This window comes from Ostrinia furnacalis, unplaced genomic scaffold (assembly GCF_004193835.3).
Source record: "Ostrinia furnacalis isolate ACB-3 unplaced genomic scaffold, ASM419383v2 OfSCF4915, whole genome shotgun sequence".
Classification (NCBI taxonomy): Eukaryota; Metazoa; Arthropoda; class Insecta; order Lepidoptera; family Crambidae; genus Ostrinia; species Ostrinia furnacalis.
Window position 1 is genome coordinate 2,964,648 of NW_021135154.1, and position 26,187 is coordinate 2,990,834.

Here is a 26,187-nt window from a genome sequence, read left to right on the forward strand (position 1 = left end):
GAAATATCTTTGCATGATACAAGTATAAAATATACTCGTTTTAAGGCCCGATTCGACCAAAATTTTATCAGAGAATAACTCCTGGTATAACTGAACAAAACTGACGATTTATTCTGAGCTTAATATTTACTCTTGTTTGGTCGAATCCACCCTAAATTAAATAGCCTGAAAATAAATAAAGTAAAACGTAAGCGAGGTGTCGTTCTTTCCCGGTAGCAACTATGAATTATATTCTAAACAGGAAACACTAATGGAAGAACTTATTTATTTCTACAATGAGGCGTTGAAATACTAAAAGGAAGCACATCAAAATCAAAAATGTAAGAATTTAATTTGAAAAAAATCAAGCAAGTCAAAGAATTAAAAACAAGTGAACTCGTAAAATTAAAAATGTTTGGATAAATTCAATAGATGAAAAGTACTACATAACAAACGTAAATCTTATCCATTAATTGAAACAGAATAGATTGGCGCGTACATAAAAAAAAACTAACTATATACCAACAATGAATTCAAAATTAAAATGGTAAGGTATACTAAATAGCCTAATACATTTTGCAATATGACCTAGGTTTATAAAAACCACGTTCATTGAAAGTAATTATTTTTTGCAATCAAAAACCCACTCATTATTTTGAATTAAAATTGTAATACGATAAAATTTTCAGCTTGGTTTGAGTTATATTTTCTAAGAAATAACTTTAAGCAGTCAAGAGTAGTAGAGAAAAGGTCTCGGCGATACTTTCTTAGAAAGACTCGCAATCAGCTGTTAGACGAAGTTAGAGTTGGCGGAGCGGAGAATCTAGAATTGCTTGGAACAGTTTTAAAACTGTAGCCACCTGTTTTACGGAGAAGTGGAACTTTAAAAATATTCACGTATCTCCCTCTATTAAGAGGACTGACATTCGAACTAAATCCAATTCGAATTCTCATTTCTTGAGGCAAACTTTTCGAAGGTGACGATTTGTAGGTTTACTTGGTCCCATTACTTTGAAATACCATAGTCAAAGACACAAAAATATTAACTTTATGTACCTCATATTAGAACTAAAGTACACATATTTTATAAAAAAAAGGCCCAATTAAGTTATTAATTGGCTAAAGATTTAAAAAGCATTATGTCACCTCAATTTGCACTATCTCGTAGGTATACGCTAAGTTTAAAATCCTCTAATAGCATTTATAAAGATTTGATTTGATTCTATTTTGATAACTAAGTTTGAGTTATGGCCTCAAAGTGGCTAACTTCTTAACTGGCAGGCTAATTTGAAACATCTTTTGAATTTCAAATCGGGACACAAAAGTCCTGTAATCCTCAGGGATATATCAACATGTTTACAGCTTGATCTTCGCGGTATTCATGAATTTGATCCACTTTAGTTGGTAAGAAAAAGTGATTACATAAAACTTATTTCTCTACCTTGAAAAATTCTTGTGAAGTCATATTTTGCATTTTAAAAATTTTAAATGCTAATTGTATTGATTTTATCACATTTAAAGGAATGACTCCATAAAGCTGATCCTAAATCACACTCAATACTCTCAAAGTAAGTACCACATCAGTCATATCATGAAACCAATTTCAATTCGGAGAGGACACCGATTTGAATTTAAAATGAGGCGAGTTCTATTCGCGACAATCAACAGTTGCAGTGTCGCAGACAGTATTTCGACTCGTTTTATTTGACTTCAAAATTATACGACGGAAACATACTTCTCCAATATTTGGTAGCCGCGCTATGCATAAATTAGAGTTAGAATCAGTAGATTTAGCCAAACTTAATCAGATTCACGGTCTATTTTGGTAACTAGCCTTTGTAGCGAAGAAAGGTAAATATAAACTCTAATCAAAGTCAAATAAGGTAACTTCTATCCAGTAAACAACCAGCAGACCAAAACGATGCTTCTTTTACACGATAATGATAAATCAATATCAGTAATGGTGTTCCGTTCCTGGATTAAAGATAAAATGTTTGTGTGTGCATTTATTTACGTGGCTTTTGAAACGTAATCTTTGCATGTGTGTGAACGTGGCGTGCGATTCGTTACTAAAACAGACGAGAAGTGACCGCTGCGCAAAATTATTCACCACACACAATAGCTTTTCGAACGATTTTCGATCTAAACGGTCCATTGGAAGACCGTCCGTAATCACTCCTGAATGTGAAACGTCGCGTATTCTAAAAATAAATTTGGTATTTCATGAATCTATAAAATAGTTCAATGAGTAATTTAGAATTTTCCGTAACTTTAACAATTTATTCGCGTGGAAAATAAGTTCAAAGATGGATAAAAAAGATAAGACAGAATTACTCTCCTATTATTTCAACATGAAAAAACTCATATACCTTAATGAGTTTTTCCTCAAAACTGATAATATTATTTTTGCCAATTACGTTGGAATGTATTTCTAATTTTATCATGCCTTGAAGTATTGGAATTCCAAGAAAACACTTTATATTTTCCCGCGACATTGTGCATGTGGAATTCAATTACAAAAAAAAAAACATACAACTTTTGAAGTGGTGTGGGGGAAATATTATTCAACAACAAATTAGAGTGCAATGAAGAAGTACTGAATATGACAACAAAACTTATAATGATCAGTGTAATTGCTGCCGAAGTTGGAAACTACCATATCTATAAAGGCCGCAATTTAAATCACATATAGGACATTATGTCCAATTTAATCCCTCTGCGAATTCGGTCCAGTAGTGGTTGAGACCGACAATGCTAACTCTGAAGTTTGTAACTTACCCCCTTCTCTCGGGACACAAACGTCCAGCCAGCGTGTGGTAGAATTTGGGGATTGCAATTTAGCCCTATTTATGCAACACCTTTGCTCTTAAACTCACAAGTCTGGAAGCTTATCTTTGGAGCGTCCTATGTTTAGCGCAGAGTCGCTTTATCCGCACTGTAAATATAGAGGCGTCACTATTTACGAGATTGAACTAATTGAATAACGTTCATTTAAGGCTATTGTTGAATTGAAACGTAGATTACGCCAACGCCTTCGACTGAAGTTAATTGAATATTTTAAAAAACTTTGAACTGCTTCTTTAGTGTCGATTGTCGATTGTAACAGCTATCTGATTTTATGAGCCGCTATAGGTCTCCGACTTGCTTCAATTGGAACAAGGGCTCGTTTAAGATGTTCTCGTAAAAGTAATCATATTTCTCTTATAACAATCCAGTTACTAACCTTTCTTGGATTCAGCCCGCTCTCAGGTGACCGATTTTATTTCTTTAAAACCCTACTGCAAATTGTCTGGATCTAAAACTGAAGCTGAATAAAAACCGTAGTTCCAACTATTTCACAACTTCGTTATTGGCTTCAGACGAGTGTCAGTAAAATCTTTTATTTCTTAAAATTCGTAGAATATTGTTTTTGAGTCGTTTAATATGATAAATTAACCTTTGAAGTGGCAATATTTCAGTCAAGTAGCTTTAAAAGAACACTTCAATTATATTTTACCGTTGAAAAAACATTGTGATTAATGGAGCTGTTCAGAATTTTGAACCCTCTGATATGTCTTTATTTTCGTCGCCTGACGTGTCATTCTCAAAAAAATAATGCAGTTGTACCTAATTAATTTAATTTGATTAAAAAACAAAAGACGGCGCTTTAAATAGAACTACAAATTTTCGAACTTTACCATGAAAGCCCTTCAAATAATGACAAAAGACAATCGTCGAAATGTGAATAATGTTAATAAATATGAAAAACAAAAGACGGTGCTTAGAAAGAAACTCTAAAATATCTTCAATCGTCCTAGTGACGGGCTGCGGCATGCGCATTGCATCTGTTTTTTTTATTTTTTTTATTAAATGCCCATGATGGTCATCTGCGGCATAAAATAATGCCTTAACGAATTTAATTTGAAAAACAAAAGACGGTGCTTAAAATAGAACTCCAAATCTTCAATCGTCCTACTGACGGGCTGCGACAATCGCGGCGCATTGTACCGCCGCGCTGCATTGTCCGTCGCACCTGCGACGCTCCTCTTGTTCGCAACTAGAACACACGCCCGCTCCGCGCGTCTTTTCACTGCAATTGTATTGCACCCTATTGTCTAGTTTCATTTATTTTCCACTACACAGCGCGACAGCTTTCCCTTTCTAGCGCATTCTTAACCGAATATTAGTCTCCTTTTGTTGAACCTACTCTGTGATGTATTCGAGTTTTGTCTGCGGTTATTATTAGGCATAATGCTAGCATTCAAGCAGGGNAGGCAGGAATAATACTAATGTGCCCATTAGCATCATTCTGCTTAAATTGTACCTTCATTCACGTAATACATGAAACATTATTGTTTTGTCTTTATGTTGTATAATGCTGGTTCGTCTAATTTAAAGTAAAACGCCTGTGCTTAGATGTCGTAAGTAGAATGTTTTATTTTAATACGTGAAGAGTAAGTTATTTTATCTTTGATCTTAGTCCCTTAGCAACAGAAGAGATTGTCGTCAAACGCTGACTCAGTCTCGTCTTGTAACACGTCTATCAAACGTAGTTTCTTGGAAAAGCCTTAGACAGATTAGCTGAAAATTGAAGTTCACGAATCATTGGTTTAACACATTGAACACCCTGGGGTAAAAAAATAACCCCAAGCGGAAATTGAAAAATTATAAGTAAATATTTAAAATCAATTCAATTTGTGATTTAAATGTATTAGCGGGCTCACTAAATTATACGATTGCTTTAAAAAATCGTTTATCGAGCATAAAGAAACATCTTAAATTAATCATAACAAAAAACAAAGAATTTTTCATTTGCAACTAATAGTCTCCACAATGGTCTTCTAGAAAAATCTTGGAAAGTTATTATGGGGATCAAAAACTAACACTAATCGGACATTGAATAGATGTTTTATACACATTTTAAACTCAAAGTTAAATAAAATGAAAATTTCTGGACTTATAACAAAGCAAAATAAAAAAAACTTGTTTTTTATAAAATTATCAGAAAATATTTTTTATTTTATTTTATTCCTAATTATTATTTTCAAAACAATAAAAACACACTGAATTATTACGTAATTATCACTTTCGAGCTCTATTTCTGTGTCGAATTTATGAACGCTCTGTTCTGAGGGGATGTCTTCAAAGTTCGAAAAGTTTCATGTAAATCAGGCTCTATTTATCTCTCTGCATTCTCGAGACAACTGGCTACTTGATATTCATATAAATATTTACTCATTTCGTTTAAATATTATAAAAACTTATTAATAACATGTTAGGTGATGATAAATTAAAGCATGCGTAACTAACACCCTGGGGTAAATTTCTACCCCACCTACCTGTAAAAGCCAAAACGGATGATTTTTATCACATTCCGCGTCTACGAGCTTAAAGCGCACGCTCTGCATTGAGAATACATAAAACGACATTACACTAGATTCGCTAGAAAAAAAGATATGTACATTTTTATGCGCCTGGGGTAAAAAATTACCCCACGGTGTTACTTAAGGGTTAAAAGCTTAGATGTAATTTTATATTTGAATGTCGTTAGAAAAACGGGCCTAAGTCTCAGGCATTGAATAATCAATTTGCATTGGGATAGGTCATGTTTTATTATCAAGAGAACGCTTTGCCATTGTATTTTTTTAGTCTAGAATTGTAACCACAATTTTCAAAAATTTGCTTCTGTCTACTTATAAAATAAAGCACAGACTACACAGCACTGTGTCGGCTATAAATTCCAAACTTAGCCAGTGTAGTCCCTGCTTTAGAGAAAAAAATCGAGCTCTCTGTGTCATCGAAACACTATTGATAAATTCAGGCGTGTCCGCCGCCCATCTATCATGCCGATACTGGATGACAGATCAAACCATCGGTTTTTACAATGTAGCACTGTATGCTGTTGCTCTTTGCTTTGAACTCTGGCTTTTTTGTACAAATATTGAATGAGCGGTATTTTAATGGAGCCACTATCGGTATTCGGTATTTCGATTCCGCGAAAAGTTGATTAAATTAGAAGACTAGTCGATACGTTTCGATTGCTTTCAATGAAATCCATCTAATGGGTATTCTTGAAATTGAATAGAACAATAGCTCAATGTTCATGTGCTCCTTTATTTTTTTACTCTAGCAAAAATTGTCAAATCACTGTTTCAGAGTAATTTCATGTAAACACAGATATTAATTACCTTCATTTAGTATGCAAAATACACTGTTACGTTAACATTTGAATCGCAAGCTTTGCGATGCAATTAATTGATGCTGCATTCTATAAATTCTGAGCTCCATTTACTTTTAAGTTTCTCATTCCGGGCTCGAACAATTACTTTGCTCTACTTTAAATGAAGCATCTGAAATACTCATTTGAACATGAACCTAATACTTTTTTCGATCAAATTAATTTTTAAAAACATAATAGATGATGAAAACTGTGAATCTCGATCTACAGCTGATTTTTTTCTTATTGTACCTTAGTTATTTTGCAAGTAACTACAAACTGGTCAGTGGTCACAAAGTAGCGTAGCAGATGACATCATCAAATCTTATACAGTTGTAATTTGCAATAAACTTAAACATGTTGAGTTCTTATAGATAATTTTGATTCTGAAACTTTTGCTGGCACACATGTCAAACATAAATTTGCAACTGCCATACAATAATTATTTGAATTANGCGTGTTAACTGAAAAATAAATAGACGTTTCGCTCCACTGCTCTTCTAAACCCGACCCGGGCAAAGTAGAGACCCATTACGGACTTTGCCCATTGCGTATCGTGCGACGTCCGTTCCGACTGCTCGCACAAAGCCGCGGCCACCCGGGACTGGTCGCTCGTCATCAATCACTGTGATATTGCACGATGACGCATCAACTTGTGACCGGACTTTGACCGGAACTCTTGTATCCACGTTTGTGCTAAGACTCGACGGCTCATTTAAATTACTAATGGGCGATTTGTTGATCTTTCATAGCGCTGACATAATTACTTACTATGGCGAAGGATGACATGTTTCTTTATGCGCGGGTTGTGTACAATTTTAAAGGGTTAGAGCATGAAAGACTCGGACTACAAACATAGACTATGTTAATAATACATTTATTGGTTAGAGAGAAGATACAGCATATCATACTGTTTTTGTTGTTTATTTAAAATTAATTTTAACAAAAAAATAAAACCACCTCCAAAAATAAGATAATAAAATAACTAGATGACTAAGGCTGAAGAATAAGTTTGGCATATTGACAGTTTCAGTATGGAAAATATGTCAAGATGACAAGTTTATTCTTCAATGAAAAGATATCTGACGATTGAAAAATCAGCCCTAAGATCAAAAGTATGTCTATGTTTTATCTAAGCTTTATCTTAGAGGCGTAAGTTCATAGATTAGCGAATAAAACGTCTTGGCATTATAAATTATGTAAAACTGAGCGCTTAGGTAGATTATTTTGTAGATATATTTTAAAATTATACGAAAACATCAAGGGTCACTAAGATAAAAGTGTTAACATTTTATGAATAGGGGATTTTTATTTTATTTTCCATAGCATATGATAACAAATCACCGCGCAATATCAGTGATTGATGAAGGCTAGCAGCCTTCCCCTGTGGCCGCGGTTGTGTGAATGTGATCCGTGGGAAGTCCACTTTGCCCGCCCTTTGTGCAGAGTTGTGAAACTAAACAGTTTACGTTCGAAAGCGTAGTTGGCATGTTTTGTTATCAGGGGAGAAAGTTAGAGTTATTGTGTTAAAAATAATGCAAAACTGTTTGAATTTTAGGATAATAACTTGTGATGAAAGTTTGGGCTCAAAATTGGCAAACAGTTTTTGTGTAGAAAACGTTATAAATTTGCGAGAGGGTCAAATTGAAGGGCTTCTTGAAGCATGTCGTTATGTTAACATAGTATTTAAAATCTAGTGGTCCTAAAGTCCAAAAATATTGAAATTGGGTTTCTTTTTAAATGAGTTACCTACTTATCCTAATCCTTTAGCCGTCGTAAAATGTTTTCTTTTACTTAACTGGTAATAAAAAAAGTCCTAGGTATATAAACTTCACGCAAACAAGTCCCGGGCTAGTAAATAATAAAAATTTTCACGGGAAAATATATAGAATAAAATAGAAAAGCACTAAGAATTCGGCATAACCGTAACATGAAAGGCTGGAAGTGAAGAGTGGGTCAATATTTGATTCTCGTCAGAGCCTCGAAAGAACGAGTACCGTCGGTGCCACTGGTCCGAATAGATCGTGTATTCTGTCAGAACGGATTACTATTTTTTACATAAAAATCACACAAAAGTTGTTCATTTTTAGTTTCTTGAGTAATACCCAGCATAGACGGATTATTTTTTGAGTTACTTAATTATTTTTAATTCTTGTATGGACAATACCTAAAAGAAAAAAATCATCGATTCTCCAGATGTTCCAATGGGAATATGATTCTCACATTATTATGAACCTAAATGACTATTTTGTACTACGTTAGGCGCACTGGGTGTCTAAAGAGTGCAAAAAAGCATCATAGTTTTTCAACTGCCATGTCATACAGCTTTCAGTTTCAGTAACCGACTTTAAGTTGTGAACACAGACACAAACAACTTCAATAAATAAGTAGGTACTCATTGATTCTTTTGTGTTTATAATGTGAATGTTCGATTTCGAAAATAAACCAAAAAAATAATCCTATAAAAAATCTTATTAACGTCTACAAATAAAAGGCGAAGTATAAACATCGACTCCTATAACAACGTAGGTATAGCAAATATGGGCAACTGTCCTCTATCGGACACATAATATTGACACAATTACCAAAAGATTGCCTTTATGCGGGCACAGTCCTGCCCTAGCTTATATAAAAACGTCAGCTCACATAGAGTAGGCGCACACCGTTGATTTTTTGTCGGCCGATAGTTTAGTCGGGCAGTTGATCAGTATGGGCTGTATGGGAGTGCGCACACTACGCCGATTCTTCATACAATTTAAAATCGGGCACAACTATCGGCCAACTAAAAATCAACGGTGTGCGCCTACTCTTATAATTATTAGTTTCAAACTGAGGCCATACTTTTTTAGAAATAAAATATCTAAATAAATCGATTTCCTCGAATTTTTGCTGCATTAAAATAAATCTTCATGTTTGTTTGTCATAATTATACACATGAAAAATTTTACACGTTTATTAAAAAAGCACAAGTAAAACAGTTTTTATGGATGGTTGGAATCTGGTAGTGTTCCTACATTAAGAAAACCACTGAGCAGATTTTTATTTAAGTTGTGTTAGGTAAGGTATAATCTTATTACTTACATCAGAATATACATTATAGACTTTATCGAAATGTATATGGATTATTTATTTCATATTTTTTTACTCATACATTTCGTGTAAGTATGGAATGGCGTTTTTCCATGAACTGTGCCCACCATGATACAATGGACGCTCAGAACACGAGAGCACAATTGCAAATATGGCATTACGATTCATTATTCACGTCGCCTATACCGATGTGTTAATGTATTGGGAGCAATTTCAGCTAACATTAGTATCAGTTCAGGGTGATCAATTAATTGGGGGGTTTCGGCAACACTTAGCGAAGGATAATTATTATAAGATTTTTAGACTATCTAGACACGCGGTAGCGTATCCAGCCAAGTTCGAGTAACGGAACTAGCGAGTAGCAACTATATTACTTGAGGGAATGGGTAAGAGTAGCACCAACAATGCGCTCATATTATCGACACATCTAATATAATTTAATCGGTTTTTTTTCGACTGTTGACCGCTAGACTCATGTAAACACCAGATCATAGAAAAACTTCACCTCTGTCTGGTCAAACAATCTATAAAAATAAATATCAGTTGCTATATGTTTGACGGAGCATCGTTCAGAGTGAAAGTTTGTATTAGAAAAAAATCTGGACGCGCTACAGAAAAGACTCTTTTACCCGTATTCAGAAACGATGCTTGCTTAAGTGAAGCAGCAAATCGAACGGACAGCGTTGAATACAGTTCTATGATTGGTTCGTGTGTGACCCTGTGCGTCCATAATGTTTGTGAATACGGGCGTTTGTTCTGCAAAATCCATACGAGTGAGGCCACGGCCTTAAGGTAATATTAAAAACAATGTCTTAAAAAACAAATTAATCGCAAACGTATACTTATTATTTAACAATTTTATTGAAGCGTGAAATATTTCAGTTATTGCTTCACTCAGTAATTCCTGAACGTATTTTTCCTTATTTAACGACGGTAAAGTTTAAAAGTGTTAAAAATTATTGAATCTGTCCTACCCTTGTAATTTGGGTTCCAGGGAGGGTCCCGAACGACCCCCGTATAACTGTTTAGGGAATTATACCGCAGTAAAATGTTTACGTAATTATTGCCTTTGTTAACATATGTTTGGACATAAAGTAAATCATCTCGTAACGAGTTAGATTATTATCAAGGTAACCTGTAAATGGTCAGAGTTATCCATAGGTGAGTGTATTATGTGTAGTTCATATTTAGGGAGTCTATATTATTATAGGTATATGATAAGTTTCTTAAGTTTAAAGATTTACTAAAATGGATAAATGAACAATTTATTCTAAAAGTTTTCTTTCTATATTTTGTTGCAAAATTACAACTACATAGGTATGAGATGAAAATAACTGTATGTGCCATCGAATAAAAACATAACGTTATACTTACTTATTTTTGCCGTCAATAAGCTATGGAAATACCGAGATAGAATAGCAAACAAAGCCAGTTTAGTTTTCATAACATAAAATAACGTTGCGGAAAATCAACTTTACCTCCGCGAATATTTTTTGCCTTAAAATACATTTTTGTCAGCCTTAATGGTCTGATTTTGGCGGGATTTATAAAAAGAAGTTCCCAATTAGAGAAACTGCGGTCCGGCGTAGAGCATTATTATTGTCACGTTTATTTCAGTTCTAAAAATAAGTACATTTCATATTGTAATCTCCTTATTTCGGTTTGGGGCTTAATAATTTTCCATCAACTAAGTCTGAGGTGACGTCACGTATGCGTATTGCTAAATCCCCCGCGATCCAAGATGTGTCGACCTGGGAAATTCAAATAAACGTCAACGAGCGAATAGAACGGATTCGAATTTCGAATTTTGTTTTGTGGCATGGGAACAAAAGTTGTTTTTTCTTGTTTAATGGCTTCGTGCGGCTAGCACATTCAGCCAGTGTCAAGTTTATGAATAGTTTAGTTAGTTTCCGAAAATGTTTAAATAAAGCAAAACTGCGGCGGAGTTCCTAAAAAAATTATTAAAAAAAAAACAACATTATTTTGCTTTTGTAATGAAATGTAGTTACTGCTAGATTTATTAATCGAAAGCATTGCGTTATTTATTGCTAAAGCCGACGAACTGATTACGCCATTTGTAACTTTAAAGCATTACCTATGCAAATAGTTGATGTTAAAAATTACAACCGTCCGTTTATGTCGGCGGGCGTTTAGGACGAATAATTAAGATTTTATCAAACGATTTACCTTTGGTAATAACATTCACTTAATTATGCTAAGGAGAATAAATTCGACTAATTTAAATTGCTGGTTTATATGATTAATGTTTGAATGTTTAAATTGTTGTCGTCGGGGCGAGTGTACCTATTTTTAAATTCTTTATCATTGTAATAAATAAAGGTATGTACATACATTGTAATAAAAAACTCTAGATTTTTTATGGACTTATTATTATCCAGTTATTGACAAAAATATGACAAATACGAAACTGACTTGGATACTAAAATACGGTGTAAAACTAAACTTCGGAACTAATTCGTGAAATAGTTTAGCATAGCTTTTATATTTATGTCTTTCTAATCAACAACAAACTTATATCCATCATACTAAAACTACGTTAGGACACTGTTTTCAACATGCAACTTCTAGCAAAAACTTTTTCATTCCATGCACACGGGAATGAAAGTGTCTGCATACTTTTCATAACAGTGAAAACATTTTCATAAGTTTTAATAAGGCACAATATTCCTATTCTTCTGCTTCTGAAGTCGGTGTGCGACACAACATAAAATAATTCGGTAGGCCCGTTTTCGAAAAAAGTGCATATTGCTTACATTTGTGCAACGTTTCCTCCTACAAGAGATTCCCCAGCTTACAGATCCCATTAGTTGAAGTATAAGGTTTGAAATGAGCAAATTCTAACCAAAAACCGCGGAGATGAGACCAATGATCTTTCTAAACAAGCGATTTTTTAGTTAAATTATAATTTCATATTATATCCGTTTTTGTTACAAAGATGAAACTGCATTTAATATTGCCTACTGCTTCTACTTAAATTACATTGAGGGAATTGTATAAAGATATGTGGAGCCAAGTAGGCTTACTACCTACTTAACTAACTACAAATGAGAGGCAATATCAGCCCGTTATTTTTAAAGTTCATAAGCTCTTCTTTCAGGTTTGAGTTTGGAAAACACACAAAAATACAGATAACAATAAAAACTTAGATAAAACCTAAAAATTATTTTTGATAGAGTAGACAACATATTATTATGTTTGATAGTTTTTAGACAGAAAGTATCAAAATGTTGCTGGCAAATGTTGGCATATTCGCTCGCGGCTACGGCCATTGCAACATAATCCATTCACCACATTACATTGTTAACGATCTTTCCCAAACAATGCGTAGGCATTGCTGGCATTGCTAAATAAAAATAAATGTGATATGTTTTCAGTCAGCGTTAAAATATACAATTTATTTAATTCATACAAGTAACTAGTTAAAAAAAAATCTATTAAAATTAATTATTTTTGGTATGTTAAGCATTCGTTGCATTGATTTATTACGAATTTAACCCTTCAAGTGCCAACGAATTGAGACAATAGAAATCAATTGTTACCGCGGTCTCATGCGACTACTTTTTTATGCGAGATGCAGTCTAGGATGGTACATGTACGTAGGTACATTATTGTACATAATATCTGCCCTGTGAGTGTATAAATATTCACTCTCGCCTTGAAAAGGATTCCACGAGCAAAACAGTTGGTGAATTCATTAAAAACTTGCACTTAGCCTGCTGCTGTGTTTGTAAAATACTGACCATTTATTTACTTTGTTTTAGTTTTTTTTATTTCAGCCAAAAACTTAAAAAAAAGACCAATATTTTTTATTAGATATCACTGGCTAGTTACGGCAAAAGTGAACACCGACCTACAACAATGTATCGTTAGTAGATAGGTAGTTATTACGGCGATGTAAAATCGCTTTACCTTGCGGCGATATTTGACCGCAGTCGACACATTGCATGATATCATGGACTTATCGATGTGTCAGTTTAATACGTGTTTTATTGCACAATACGATTAATAACACTGCACAACAAAATTGCAACTTTTGGCTGATGATTGACTTTCATTACATGATGTTTACTAATTTGACGTCGCTGATTCTGAATCTGCCGTCCATTTTTTCGTAACAGCTCTTGTTTACGTGTTATAGCTTTCACTCAAAAATTGCTAAATTTCAGTCTTAATTCGCCGACAGTTCAAAAAATACTATGTTTTCTTTGTATAATTTAATATGGTAGCATTAAGAAGTGTTTGTGTGAATGATCTAAATCAATTTTGTTTCATTTGCGGAGAGGATATGTTTAAATAATCCGTTTAAATGTGACAAAGTTCGTAAAATTGGCTTAAAAAAATTAGTTTGGGGACCCAGTGGAAATTAAAGATAAGCCTTGAATTCCGCAAAAGGCGTGAAAAAGATGCGTTGGGTTTTTACGTTTATAAACAAATAAGAAGATGTGTAGATTTAGGTACGAAACCGCTATGATCTGAAAGGAACCCTTGAACCATCGCGACGACTGTTATTTTTATTTTTGAACAAAAATGGTATTAACCAAAAAATATTGAACTAAATGGTAATTCCTTGCATACGTTTGGCATGTAGACGTCTTTTCAACCCTAAGAAGTCACCTGAACCTCATGTTGATACTTCACATGAGGATTTTGAGGTGAAAACTGTCAGTGTGGTAGAGACTTTGAATGTGACCCGAAATTTTCAAAACCATGTAGCTAAGATGGTTTAAACGATCGTTTTAGAGATTTAGAATCTTCAAGTCTTCCGAAAAGACATGGAATAAGTTATTTTGCCATTTTAATTTTTTTTTTTGGAAAGTCCGAAAAAATCTTACCATTCTTACACATCGAACAACGTATGAGTCACTTACAAACATGTTTTTTTGGTTGGATGTAATATAAACATCGAATTACACTCTCTTCGCAATCACCTGAACAATTTTATCACAACTCTTAAGGATCTAAGTGAAGAACATGGCGAGCAAATCCACCAGAGCCTTCGTACGATAGAGAGACGCTATCAGGGCCACTGGAATGCACACATGATGGCTGACTGCTGTTGAATCATTCAGAAGAGCTGTCTGCCTTCAGCATCAGCAAGGAAGTCAAATAAAAGAAAGTTTTTTCAACTTAACTACTTCATAATATAGGATCATCTCTAAAAAAAGAGTGTTTTTTTACAAAAAGACCCAAGTGTCATATTTTTTCAACCAGAGCTGATACAGATATTTCAATCACAGATTTGAAATCGTCATTAAAAATTGGACTAATATCATGTAACATAACCCAATCATCAGAAATGCTGTTGTGCAGTGTAATTGTTGTTGTTTGTTTTCTCTATTTTATTTCATAGCGTCGTTTAAGTTCTATCACCACGTAAGTCATTTTCAACAACTTTTGATTTCCTAAGATTGGACGAAACGACGCGTCTTTCGATTCTCTAGCGAATGGCATGTCAAAACCGCCAAAAATGAGTTACGTGGTGATAGAACTTAGCCGAAGATAGGATACGTTTAGCTACCTAGGCAATTTTCTGTGCACAGTTTTTTTAGTTTTTAATCCCAACTAATATTATAAATGCGAAAGTAACTCTGTCTGTCTGTCTGTCTGTCTGTTACGCTTTCCCGCTTAAACCTCGCAACCGATTTTGATGAAATTTGGCATAGAGATAGTTTGAGTCCCGGGAAAGAACATAGGATAGTTTTTATCCCGGTTTTTGAAACAGGGACGCGCGCGATAAAGTTTTTCTGTGACAGACAAAATTCCACGCGGGCGAAGCCGTGGGCGGAAAGCTAGTGTTTATTAAAACAGTTTTGTACGTTTTTTACGTGTACCTACAGATTTATTGAAAACTAGCTTTCCGCCCGCGGCTTGCCCGCGTGGAATTCTGTCTGTCACAAAAAAACAATATCGCGCGCGTATTTGCTCACCGTTTAGACCTACCCTGGACTACGACAAACATTTTAAAACCAAAATCAACTCAATCGGCCCAGCCGTTCTCGAGTTTTAATCACACTAACGAACATCAATTCATTTTTATTTATATAGATAAATGTAGGTAATATAAGACTTGTATCTCCGATTTAACGTATTGAGTATAGGTAAATATAGGTCGAGATTTCATTTAGCCCAATCATCATCATCATCATTTCAGCCATAGGACGCCCACTGCTGAATATAGCCCAATACCTATGTTTTGTATTTTCGAATTTGTCCCCTTTATTGAAATATCTGCTTTGAATAAATTATGTTCTTAAACACAAAGAAAAAAACTTGTTTGGTAGTATTCAAAGTTGAAAAGACAGGGATTCGTACTGAAACGTATCGTTTGCAGTTGAAACAGCAAATGCGATAGCATAAAGCAGAGTGACTTACATCACAATTTGCCTAAGTCCTGCCTAGGCCAATAACGCTTCTTTATGGATGCGGACTGTACTGAACAAACTAGTTTGCAGTAAGTGTATTCCAGTTATTTGTTTCGATACGAATTTAATTAGTGGCTATTGATCGTGAAACCAATTACTTTAAACTAGTGGAAAAGTTTTTAGAGAGTCAGAGGAAAGTACGAGTATTCAATCACTAAATACTTATCTATGTAGTAATAATGGAGTGTATCTAATTTATAATACTTGACATTAATTTGCTTTTTCAGTGATTTTTTTTTGCTGTGAGTAGGTATCTGCGCCACAACAAATAACAAAATATACACAATAAGTATTAATTTTATTTCATAATTATTATTATTAATCAAAATCTTTGCATCTGGATTTTAAAAATCTTAATTGTCCTATTAGGTATTATTACGACATTGAATCGAATGTATTTCATAAATCTAAATAATTTTCAACATCCAAAATGCGATATCTTTTAAATTTTGATGCACACCTAGCTATTATTCCAGGCGGTTAATACAAAAAGAGCGTCAATAGTGACGAAGAAGCGATGGCGACGTGCGAACAAGCGGGAAAGTGGAAAACGCAGCGCCATTCGCGTCACCTGCCACATTCGGAATCGCAACGTATTCGGAAAGATTCCCCGCAGCAAGCAAAACGGTCGCCAAGCTATCTTGAACCTTAAATCAGCCAAAACTGAAGAATACATTCAGGGATTTAAATCACACAGGTAGCAGTGTGCGTTGTGTTTGCCATACTTTTTTTTACAATGGCTTCGTGCATATTTAGCCAGTGTCAAGTGAAATGATAATTATTTAATTGGATAAAATTCAAAATTTAATAATGATACAATCATCATCATCATCATTTCAGCCACAGGACGTCCACTGCTGAACATAGGCCTCCCCCAATGCTTTCCATGTTGATCGATTGGTAGCGGCCTGCGTCCAGCGCTTCCCTGCTACCTTTACGATGTCGTCGGTCCACCTTGTAGGTGGACGTCCCACGCTGCGTTTTCCGGTACGCGGCCTCCATTTTATGATACAATCAATATTATGAAAATTAATAGTTTCAGTAAATACTTGGCACTTTACTGAAGACTCTCCACTGTTTTCTTTAATTCGCTTACACTCATGCACGTTCACAGACACTTATTTAAATAATAATGAAAAAAAAAAACTAATGTGCCTGAAAATGGTAGGTAGCTTCAATTTCCCGCCAAGAAGAAAAACATAGTTTTGTTTACCCCTAAATAGGAAAAGTGAGTTAACATTCCATATTTTTTGGTAAATACGTTGAAATTATGTTATAGGATGGGCGATAATGTCAGCTTTGGCAACTCTCCAGAACGTGATCAAATGCAAACGTAATGGTTCCTGAATTCTGTTCACTGGTTAAAAGATGTTGAAAATTATTTTAGACGGTCCACATTTCGACTGAACGTTTTCTGTGATTTTATATGTACATAGTTTAAATTTTTATCGAGACTTCTATTGAATTTGGCTACAGTAAGAATGCATTATAGTGCAACGTTTAGATTCTAAGGTAAAATGAGTTCGAAATTTTATCAAAATTAAATTCTTATAAATTAAACTTAGTTTCAAGATACTACTGTTATTATTGATCTCATGATTTGATTTATCGACAGAAAGAAACAAAATGTAGAAAGTCCCTAAAAGTTATTGTCAGCCAAATTGTACTTAGTTCAACATTCGTCATCATCAAGTCACGTGACTAACACTAGGCGGAGGATACACGGCCGAGGCGAAAAGGAATCTTTTACTACGTTATTGGTTCAGTGAATGGATTGAGTATTTCCTCATTCCGTCCATGAGACGCGTTTATCTCCTGTGAAATCACTGAGGATTTAGCCAAATCTCGGCTTTTTCTATTTTATTGTTGGGCTGAGCACTAGAGCCGTGTACGTTAAAGAAATCATAGGGAGATGTAACTTCTAGATACATTTGATATTACACCTGGGGTTGATTGGAACTTGCTGTACATTACTTATCTTCTATTTTTGTATCAATTGCCTACAGCCAGTGATTACGAGCCCTGGACAATTGGATATAAGCGTTGTTGTCACAGTTGCCATCCAAAATGAAATATTAAGTTTTGATGACCAAACTTATAAGTGCAGCGGGCGGGCGGGATATATAGCTCTTAGATAGAATTGATTGCCATTGGAAAAAGAGAAAAGTTCTCGAATGGTGAACACAGACTAGGCGTAGTGTAGGCACAAGCCTACTCAGTGGACCGATGATCTGGTGAATTTCCTGGAGGCGGACAGCGTGGGTCCGGTCGCGTTAGAAGTCCTTGGGGGCCTTTGTCCAACAGTAGACGTCTTTTAGTTCAAGCGAATGAACGAACATTCGAATGCATTATTCACATTTTCTTTTATTTATTTTTAAAGTTACATACTTTAGTCATTTAATTAAGCCGTCTAAGTAAGTTGTTTTAGTTCACTATTTGCTGTGGACTATTGTATCCAGAAGTCAAACTAGCGTTCCCGATTCTGGAATCGGGAGTCTAATGCCGTCACCACAATTAGCAAATTGCTAACTTTATGTAAATGCTGAATGGTTACATAAGCAGCACAAATCAGCCACGCCGCCCATCCGTGTCTGTCCGGCCGGACGCATTAGCGACTCTGACAGTTCATTTATCTTATTTGCTGCTCGGTTAATTAAGTCCCCCCACTGAGGTGTCGTAATTTCGTTGTTGATTTGTTCATTTTCGACAAATTAACAAATCTTGTTTTAACAAATTTGTTTTCGTTGTTGTAAATGAATTATGCAAACGACTTAATTGCGTTAACAGCTCACAAATTTGCGGTTAACAGTTGGTTTTAATTAGGAGAACTAAATTCAGCGAGAAAAGCATTTGCTTCTTTTTAAGAAATAATTGTTCTTGCCCAGACACTTAATCCTAATAAACAGTTATTGCAAAACGAAGCATTTATGTTGAATGCACGGGTATAGCGACTTTTGTATAATTTAGTTGCTACCACTAAATATTAATAGGTATGCTACGAGTAATTTCATAGTATTTTTTTTTCGACAGTAAATACGTCTAATTCATGACAAATCTTACTTTAAACTTTCAAGAAGTTATAAGATTTGTCATGAATAAAAAAGTAAGTACTACCGGCAACAGTGTTAACTGCCCATTGTCAGTCATGTCATCTCGTTCTATCACAAAGAATCACCATTTGATTAGAGCGAGAGCAAAAACGGAAATGGATAGTTAACAGTGTGGCCGTTTGTACCTAAGAAAAAAACATAACAATATTTAGCTTGTTATTTTGATACTTATGACAATTGGCCTTAAGCACGATATACGAGGCAATAATATCCTACATCAACTTCAAGCTTTCGCCTCCACTCAAGCGCGTCAACGGACGAGGTACAAAGCGGAATAATAAATATATTTCTTTCACGCAAATTCGAAAAATTGGACAAAACGCAAAGTAAGTCACATCGTGCTCAGAAAGAATGAAGTTTAAATTCGTTTCAGGGCTTCCTTACAGAGTATTAAAAGTTGTTAAGTAATCTCGATCCATGTCGAAACTTCGTAATAAAGTAACAAAGCTTTCAATGAACGAATTCTTGTTCTTGAAATGATACAAACAATTTTAGTTGTCGCCAACTAACTTTGCAAGAGCGACGGGGGATCAACTCGAATAGGGGTAATTTTATCAAAATTTAAGACAAGTGTCAAGAGATTTAAGTGTCACTTAGTTCCTTTTGTCCGAAAGCTTTGGCTTTCAGTTATTTTGTTTCATTGCTTTGAGTTCGGTTAAATGAATTAAATTTTCAAAGCACCACCAAAATTAAACACACATATCAAAAAGTTCATGCAACATCCATAAATTGAAACTTTGTAAGCTGCTTTTGTTCCATAGTATTTTATTTGTCTGTCTACCTACCATAATATTAAAGGTAGGTACGGTACACATTGTACACGAATGTGATTTTTCTTTGTTCCATAGTCTTAACATTATAAATAAGTATTTATTTAAATAGAGTCATCTCACCTCCAACTACCTATAAGCAAAGTTCCTCTACAGTGTCTACAGGTTTCAGGATGACAACTAAAAATAGCCAATCAATACAAACAGATATGCCCAGGCACACAAGTGTTTTGATCCAACACGTGCCTTCTGTCTGGTATACAATCTATGCCTTCATCCTTTTTTCCCATCCAGTTTTAACCACAGTTATTTCAGTTATCCTTTCAAAAAAGTGAAAATATAGTTGCAACTATCACAACTATCTCTGTACTCATGTTCTACGCTTTGAGGCCTTCCGCAATCCGACGCGTAATAGCACCATGCTCTGGCTTTTAATACACAAGTTTGAGCCACCTGATGCAAACTGGGTTGTTGTTCAGCCGCAACATAATAGTTGCTGAAAATATTGATCCAACAGGCTGTATAGTAAATAATGGACTATAGTCGTGTCATGCGATTATTAGCCTGTCGAGTAGTCTCAGTACAAGCTTTTTCTAAGCTGAGATTTATTCGTAGTAATTGTGATAATCTATATATAAAAATGAAACCCGTTTCGCGTTGTCACGGCATCACGTGTGAACGGCTGAACCGATTTCGATAATTCTTTTTTTTAAATGTTTGTGGAAGTCCAAGGATGGTTCTTACGGAAAAAAATATTAAGAAAATCTCTACGCTAAGGCGGTACGAAGTTCGCCGGGTCAGCTAGTTCTAAATAAAATTTATTAATGAACTAGATTATATCTCCTTCTTACCTAAAATCCCAATATACGCTCCTCAGTTCAACTCACTCTCGTCAACTCCGTTCCTCTAATACGCTTCTTCTTTCCACTCCTTCTCACCGTACTGGTTTTCTTTCCAACTCTTTTCTTCTACATTCCATTCGTCTTTGGAACGGTCTCCCTGAAAACGTCAGACAGGCTCCCAGCAAGTCCACCTTTAAATTTCATGTGCGCAAACATTTTCTCGATAGTGTTTCATCTTCATGATTTCTGTTCAACCTCCTTTTTTTCCCCATTTTTTTCCTTCTCTTTTTTTTTCTCTCCCTTTGTCATCCATCCTATTATTATATATGTATGTGTCTATGAATGTATTCATATGTTATTTAATTATTTTTTTTTCTAAATTCGTATTAATTCTATACCGCCTACTTTATTCTCAGTTTGGCCCTAAGGTTGACTGGCAGAAAATGCCCAAAGGCATTAAGTCCGCCTTATGTACACCGTTCTATGTGCATATAAGTTTTAAATAAATAAATAAATTATACATAGATACTGGTTTGAAATATGTACATCATTGTCGAAACTTCAATGAAAGTATAAAAAGTTTTTATTTGAAGCTCAATTTTAAACACATTTAAGTATTATGAATCAAATCTAAAACATTTTCCGCCACCTTTTCCAAAGATTTTAATCTCCACAATTAACATTATTTACGATTATTATGTAAATCCCAAATCTCCAGGCGATCCCGAGATAATGTGAGACAAAAATTTAAATTCCGATTTGGTTCGTAGGAGTCATATGTCATACCCTCTTCATACAGCCTCGCAGATCTTACTAACGCGATAAAATTGTTAGAGGGTCGAGTGGAGACCTCAGTAAGGATATTTTTCGTGTAAATTCTTCTTATGTCAGCTCTTAGTGTGTCAATGTAATTTCCTTTTTCTGAAAGTCTGCATTATTTATGGGACTTCCTATTTTTAAAACCCAACTAAATCTGTAGCTTTATTTTTTCGGAGGAAATATAAAGGTGTGGATGCCTTTTCAGAGATTTGGTATTTAAAGTCACGTTAAGAATCGAGAGTTACAATGCTCAATAAATAAAGGTTAGTGATCATACTAAATTTTAGTTCTTTGAATATTATACTTAACGTTGTTTTAGGTGATCGTGTGATGTGACTAGCTACCTATTTATGGCAAGTTAGACCGAGGTTTGTGATATTACCGAACTTTTTTCCCCATCTTAATGCGTTAACAACTACGTAGCATGTTCGCCGCATAAATTCCACCATTAACTGGCCACCAGTTAGCCATTGTCATTACTCACTGTGATAATTTACCATATGTCACTCACAGCCAGCCGTAAATGACAAATACCTGTTTTACGGTAAAATCTAAAGCCATATTTTCACAATATAACACGCATTAACACTACAATAAACGCGTCGTATTGTGTGCGTATGGCTTAATGATTGCTCATTCACACTCAGTCTAGAGCATTTTTGTTTCTTTCAATGGGTCATAAGTTCAAATGAGTCGAAAGATGTTGTGTTGAGTGTGCTTTATACATTTTGATATAGCGAATTGCTTTTAATTTTATCGAGAATATAGATTTAAACTTCGTTTTGGGTTATTATTTACCTACAAGTTCCTCAAGACAATCTATTCAAATTGTTTCAGACTAAAAAAGTTATTTTCCAACCATGAAATCTCTACACCGTCCTCAACTTTTTACGTAACCGGTTTAAATCATACTTCCGATCGTTTTTTGTCGATTGTTAAAACTTCGAATAATCGTTTCGTCGATAATCATTTCGGTGAGCATTCGTTTGTCAATTAATTATACGATTGATTTATAAGTGCTAGTTGAATTAACGAATTCATGTTATGGAAGCAATAAAGGTTTAGCGCTGAACTCGTCAGTGCTTGAGGTATGGGAGTGGCGTTGGACAGACGCAGTGACAGAGTATACAAAAGTTTGAAATACATCTGTGTACCTACCATGAGTTTACGTTAGGTGTGCTCGCTAGCGAGTACGTCAAAAATCTCTATGAAGATTTTGTTTCTTGAAAGTAGCCACTAGGGGCGCTGCACAATATGTCATACAATTAATGTCATTTTTTTACGCAGTCGCTAGCGAGCACACCTAACGTAAACTCATGGTAAGCGCACTGAAGTCTCGCTGACGTATGACGTCACAAAAACACCCTCCGTAGTGCTGACACAGAATAAGTAATAGTAGCGAACATCAGCGACTGAAGATTCGGGGATTAGGTTGTGCTTAGGGCGAGTTTACATCTTACCTTAGATTAATAAAACCTAGATAGATAGTCAGTGCACGAAAGGTGAGGCAGTTTTTAGGGAGCCGGCACGGCTCACCCGTAAACGTCACATGAACTGTCAAAGTGAAAAATTGGTAAACACGTCCGACGAATTTTAATTAATTAAAACGGTTTGTGCTGTGAAAGGGTGTCTAAAATACATCAGAAAAACGAAAGAAAGTGACCAGTGATACATTTCATAAGTGAGTACTACAATTCGACGCGTATTTTGCTTGAATTTGGCTTTCAAAAATTAAATACGGGAATGATACCAGTAACAAGAAAATTTATTTCCCAATTGTTCGCCGTACAAATACACTTCCTTTTTTTATGAAATCGAGACTTTTAAGTCGATTTATCTTATTGTTACTATGTAGGTACTTTGAATTCAATAAATAAGTAAGTACATGATGCGTTTTGTTTTTGTTAATTATAAAATAATTAAAAACGTATTAAAAATTTCCCTACTTTCGGGAAAATCGCCTTCACTGTCTACACTCCCCAACAAAATTGACACTAATGACATAAAATTTTTGCCTCACTCTTGACGAAGCGTTTGTATGAAGACTATCCATCTAGGTTTTATTAATCTAAGGACAGAGTATACAAAAGTTTGAAATACATCTGAAGTCTCGCTGACGTATGACGTCACAAAAACACCCTCCGTAGTGCTGACGCGAACATCAGCGACTGAAGATTCGGGGATTAGGTTGTGCTTAGGGCGAGTTTACATCTTACGTATTCGATATCGAGTGCGTAAAAAATTACATTTAAATGTATGACGGATTACATAATTGTCATAATTGACTCTACACTCGAAGTTGTTGACAATTATGTATACCTGGGACAAACAGTCCAGTTAGGTAGGTCCAACTTCGAGAAAGAGGTCAATCGTCGAATCCAACTCGGATGGGCAGCGTTCGGGAAGCTTCGCCATATACTCACGTCCGAAATACCGCAGTGTCTTAAGTCGAAAGTATTTGACCAATGCGTGTTGCCAGTGATGGTATACGGATCTGAGACGTGGTCGCTTACATAGCTCGCAGAATTGCTAAAATCAAGTGGCAGTGGGCGGGGCACATAGCTCGTAGAGACGATGGCCGTTGGGGCAGGAAAGTTCTCGAGTGGCGACCACGGGCTGGAAGACGTAGCGTGGGCAGGCCTCCTACTAGGTGGACCGACGATCTGGTAAAGGTCGCGGGAAGAGCCTGGATGCGGGCAGCGCAGGACCGTTCATTGTGGAAAACCTTGGGGGAGGCCTTTGTCCAGCAGTGGACGTCATTTGGCTGAAAAGAAAGAAGAGAAGAAGAAGTATGACGGATTGTACAGCGTATAGCGGATACTTCCAAGAACTAAAATCTTCGTAGATTTTTTTAACGCACTCCATATCGAATACTTTGGATGTAAACTCGTATTGTATTGCAAGGTCGCACCTTTTACAATGAAGATGCCACAATGGTTACACAGCATATCAAATGTATTTGAGATGTGTATGATGTTTACACCCGTATTCACAAACAATACTTGCTTAAGTCAAGCAGCAAATCGAACGCACAGCATTAAATAGAGCTCTGTGATTGGTTCGTGTGTAACCCTGTGCGTCCACGCGTACTGTGAGACCTCATAGTAATGTTTGTGAATACGGGCGTCTGTAAAGGCAGCAGCACATCATACTATATCTACATTTGTATTGCAAGGTCGCACCTTTTATAATGACTTAAGATGTGACTAATGGTTTCACAGCATATCACACTGTCGTCTTTATTTATTAACACTTACGAAAATATATTTGATACCTATGTGTATGATATTAAACAGGCAAACCCATACCAAACCATAATATATTATGTTAAATACATGTAAGTATATACGAAACACTCGATACATTTTCTTCGGTACAATGAAGTAACGTTTATGGATATTTAATCACCGTATTGCGTTTCATGCCTCATGATTGCTTAAAGGCTGTAACTAATTAATGCTTTTCAGAAATTAATAATGAACCATCAATTGAACATCAAAAATTCATAGGTAAAAGATGCTCAATTATAAAATGAAACGATATTTTCGGATAATGTAAAGATTTCAATAAATCGAACTCATTCGTTTTAATATGTGATGCTTAATATTCGTTCCCGTTAACCATAATCTTGCAAATAATTTTATTTAATTAATGTTAATTTACAGCTAATGCAAAATTTAAATGAGCCAGATGAATTAGAGAAGACGTTTATTCAGCTTAGGTAGTAAAAGATTGAACAGATTTACTAAAATAGAGCTTTTGATAAAACTATTTTTTACTTTCACACTTTGATAGACAGTAACGCTGATCGTAGTCGGGCAAAAAGTGTCAATTTTGTTAGATCACCGAATTGCGTCCTATTTTTCAAGCTTAGTGCTGTAACTTAAGCACACCATTTTTTGGGGATTTGCATTAATACGATAATTTTTTGCTGTCCTTTCCTAGATAACGGATGATACTATGAAATCGTCAGTATGTACTGTGTTATTTCTATGGGAAATTGTTCTCACAATGATATGATACTTGTTTCAATTATACAGTGTTATCAATGCTCATGAAAAATAAAAAACAACCTTACTGTACATATGTGATGCAATAAATAAATGAATATGAATATGAAACAACTGTAGGTCAATAATGAGGTTAAAGTGCTAGAATTAAAAATCTCTATACTCTACTATCTTTATTATTTTGTCTGCAAGAGACCGGTACTTACCGATAAGAACACAAATTGTGTCATTCTAGTCTGTTCGCCGAGAGTTGATAAATATTATGAAATGTCTTGCAATAGCGACTGTCGCTTAATTATCGCATTCTGTATGGCGGGCGTCGTTTGTCACAACGCGCACTGAGTACCATGGTACGAGCCACGCAGCGCCCCGTCAAGCGCCCCGGCCGGCGGGCCGAAATGTGTGAAACGAAATGTGTGAAACGGAATAGATTTATTTTACATAAGACCGAAATGAATGGTATGACAGTGGGTAGGGCTTTGCCCAACATTGGGATACACTATAAGCCACTTGATAATAATGAAATACTTTTTATCCAACACATGGACGCCACGTCTTTGATCCGTATCCCCACGTATGCCCTAACCGGAATAATTCCTGTAAATTTAAAAGAGATAATAATGATAACCTACCAACTTTTTCATTATATCGACAAAAATAATTAGCGGGCCGCAATTTATAATGAGTTTAGAACCTCTGATATTTAATTTTTTTTATCAACTCTCGGCGAACAGACTTTAAACATTGTAGTGTTGACTTAAATAGGAAATCGACTCGTATATTGTAGTGTTGCACAGAAAGAGTTAAATTTCGTATAAGTGATATAAACGAACGTGCAGGTGTGTACCTACTGGTTTCAATGTTTGTGTGGGAGTAATTCTGGATTTAAGCAACAAATTGAGTTGCCATTAAAATTTTCTATGAATTT

General features: G+C 35.2%; 1 protein-coding gene across 2 annotated transcripts in view; it reads left to right on the forward strand.

Moving 5' to 3' along the window:
* LOC114360195 (lachesin) overlaps positions 1-26,187 on the forward strand; it is a 106,427-nt gene that overhangs the window by 8,328 nt on the left and 71,912 nt on the right. The window contains exon 1 of one of the 2 annotated variants that reach the window (XM_028314794.1): positions 26,022-26,098. The exons of the other annotated variant lie outside the window; for it this stretch is intronic. The gene's annotated coding sequence lies outside the window, so the exon portion shown is untranslated. Of the gene's footprint in view, positions 1-26,021; positions 26,099-26,187 lie in introns of those variants that run through there. 2 annotated transcript variants of the gene reach the window in all.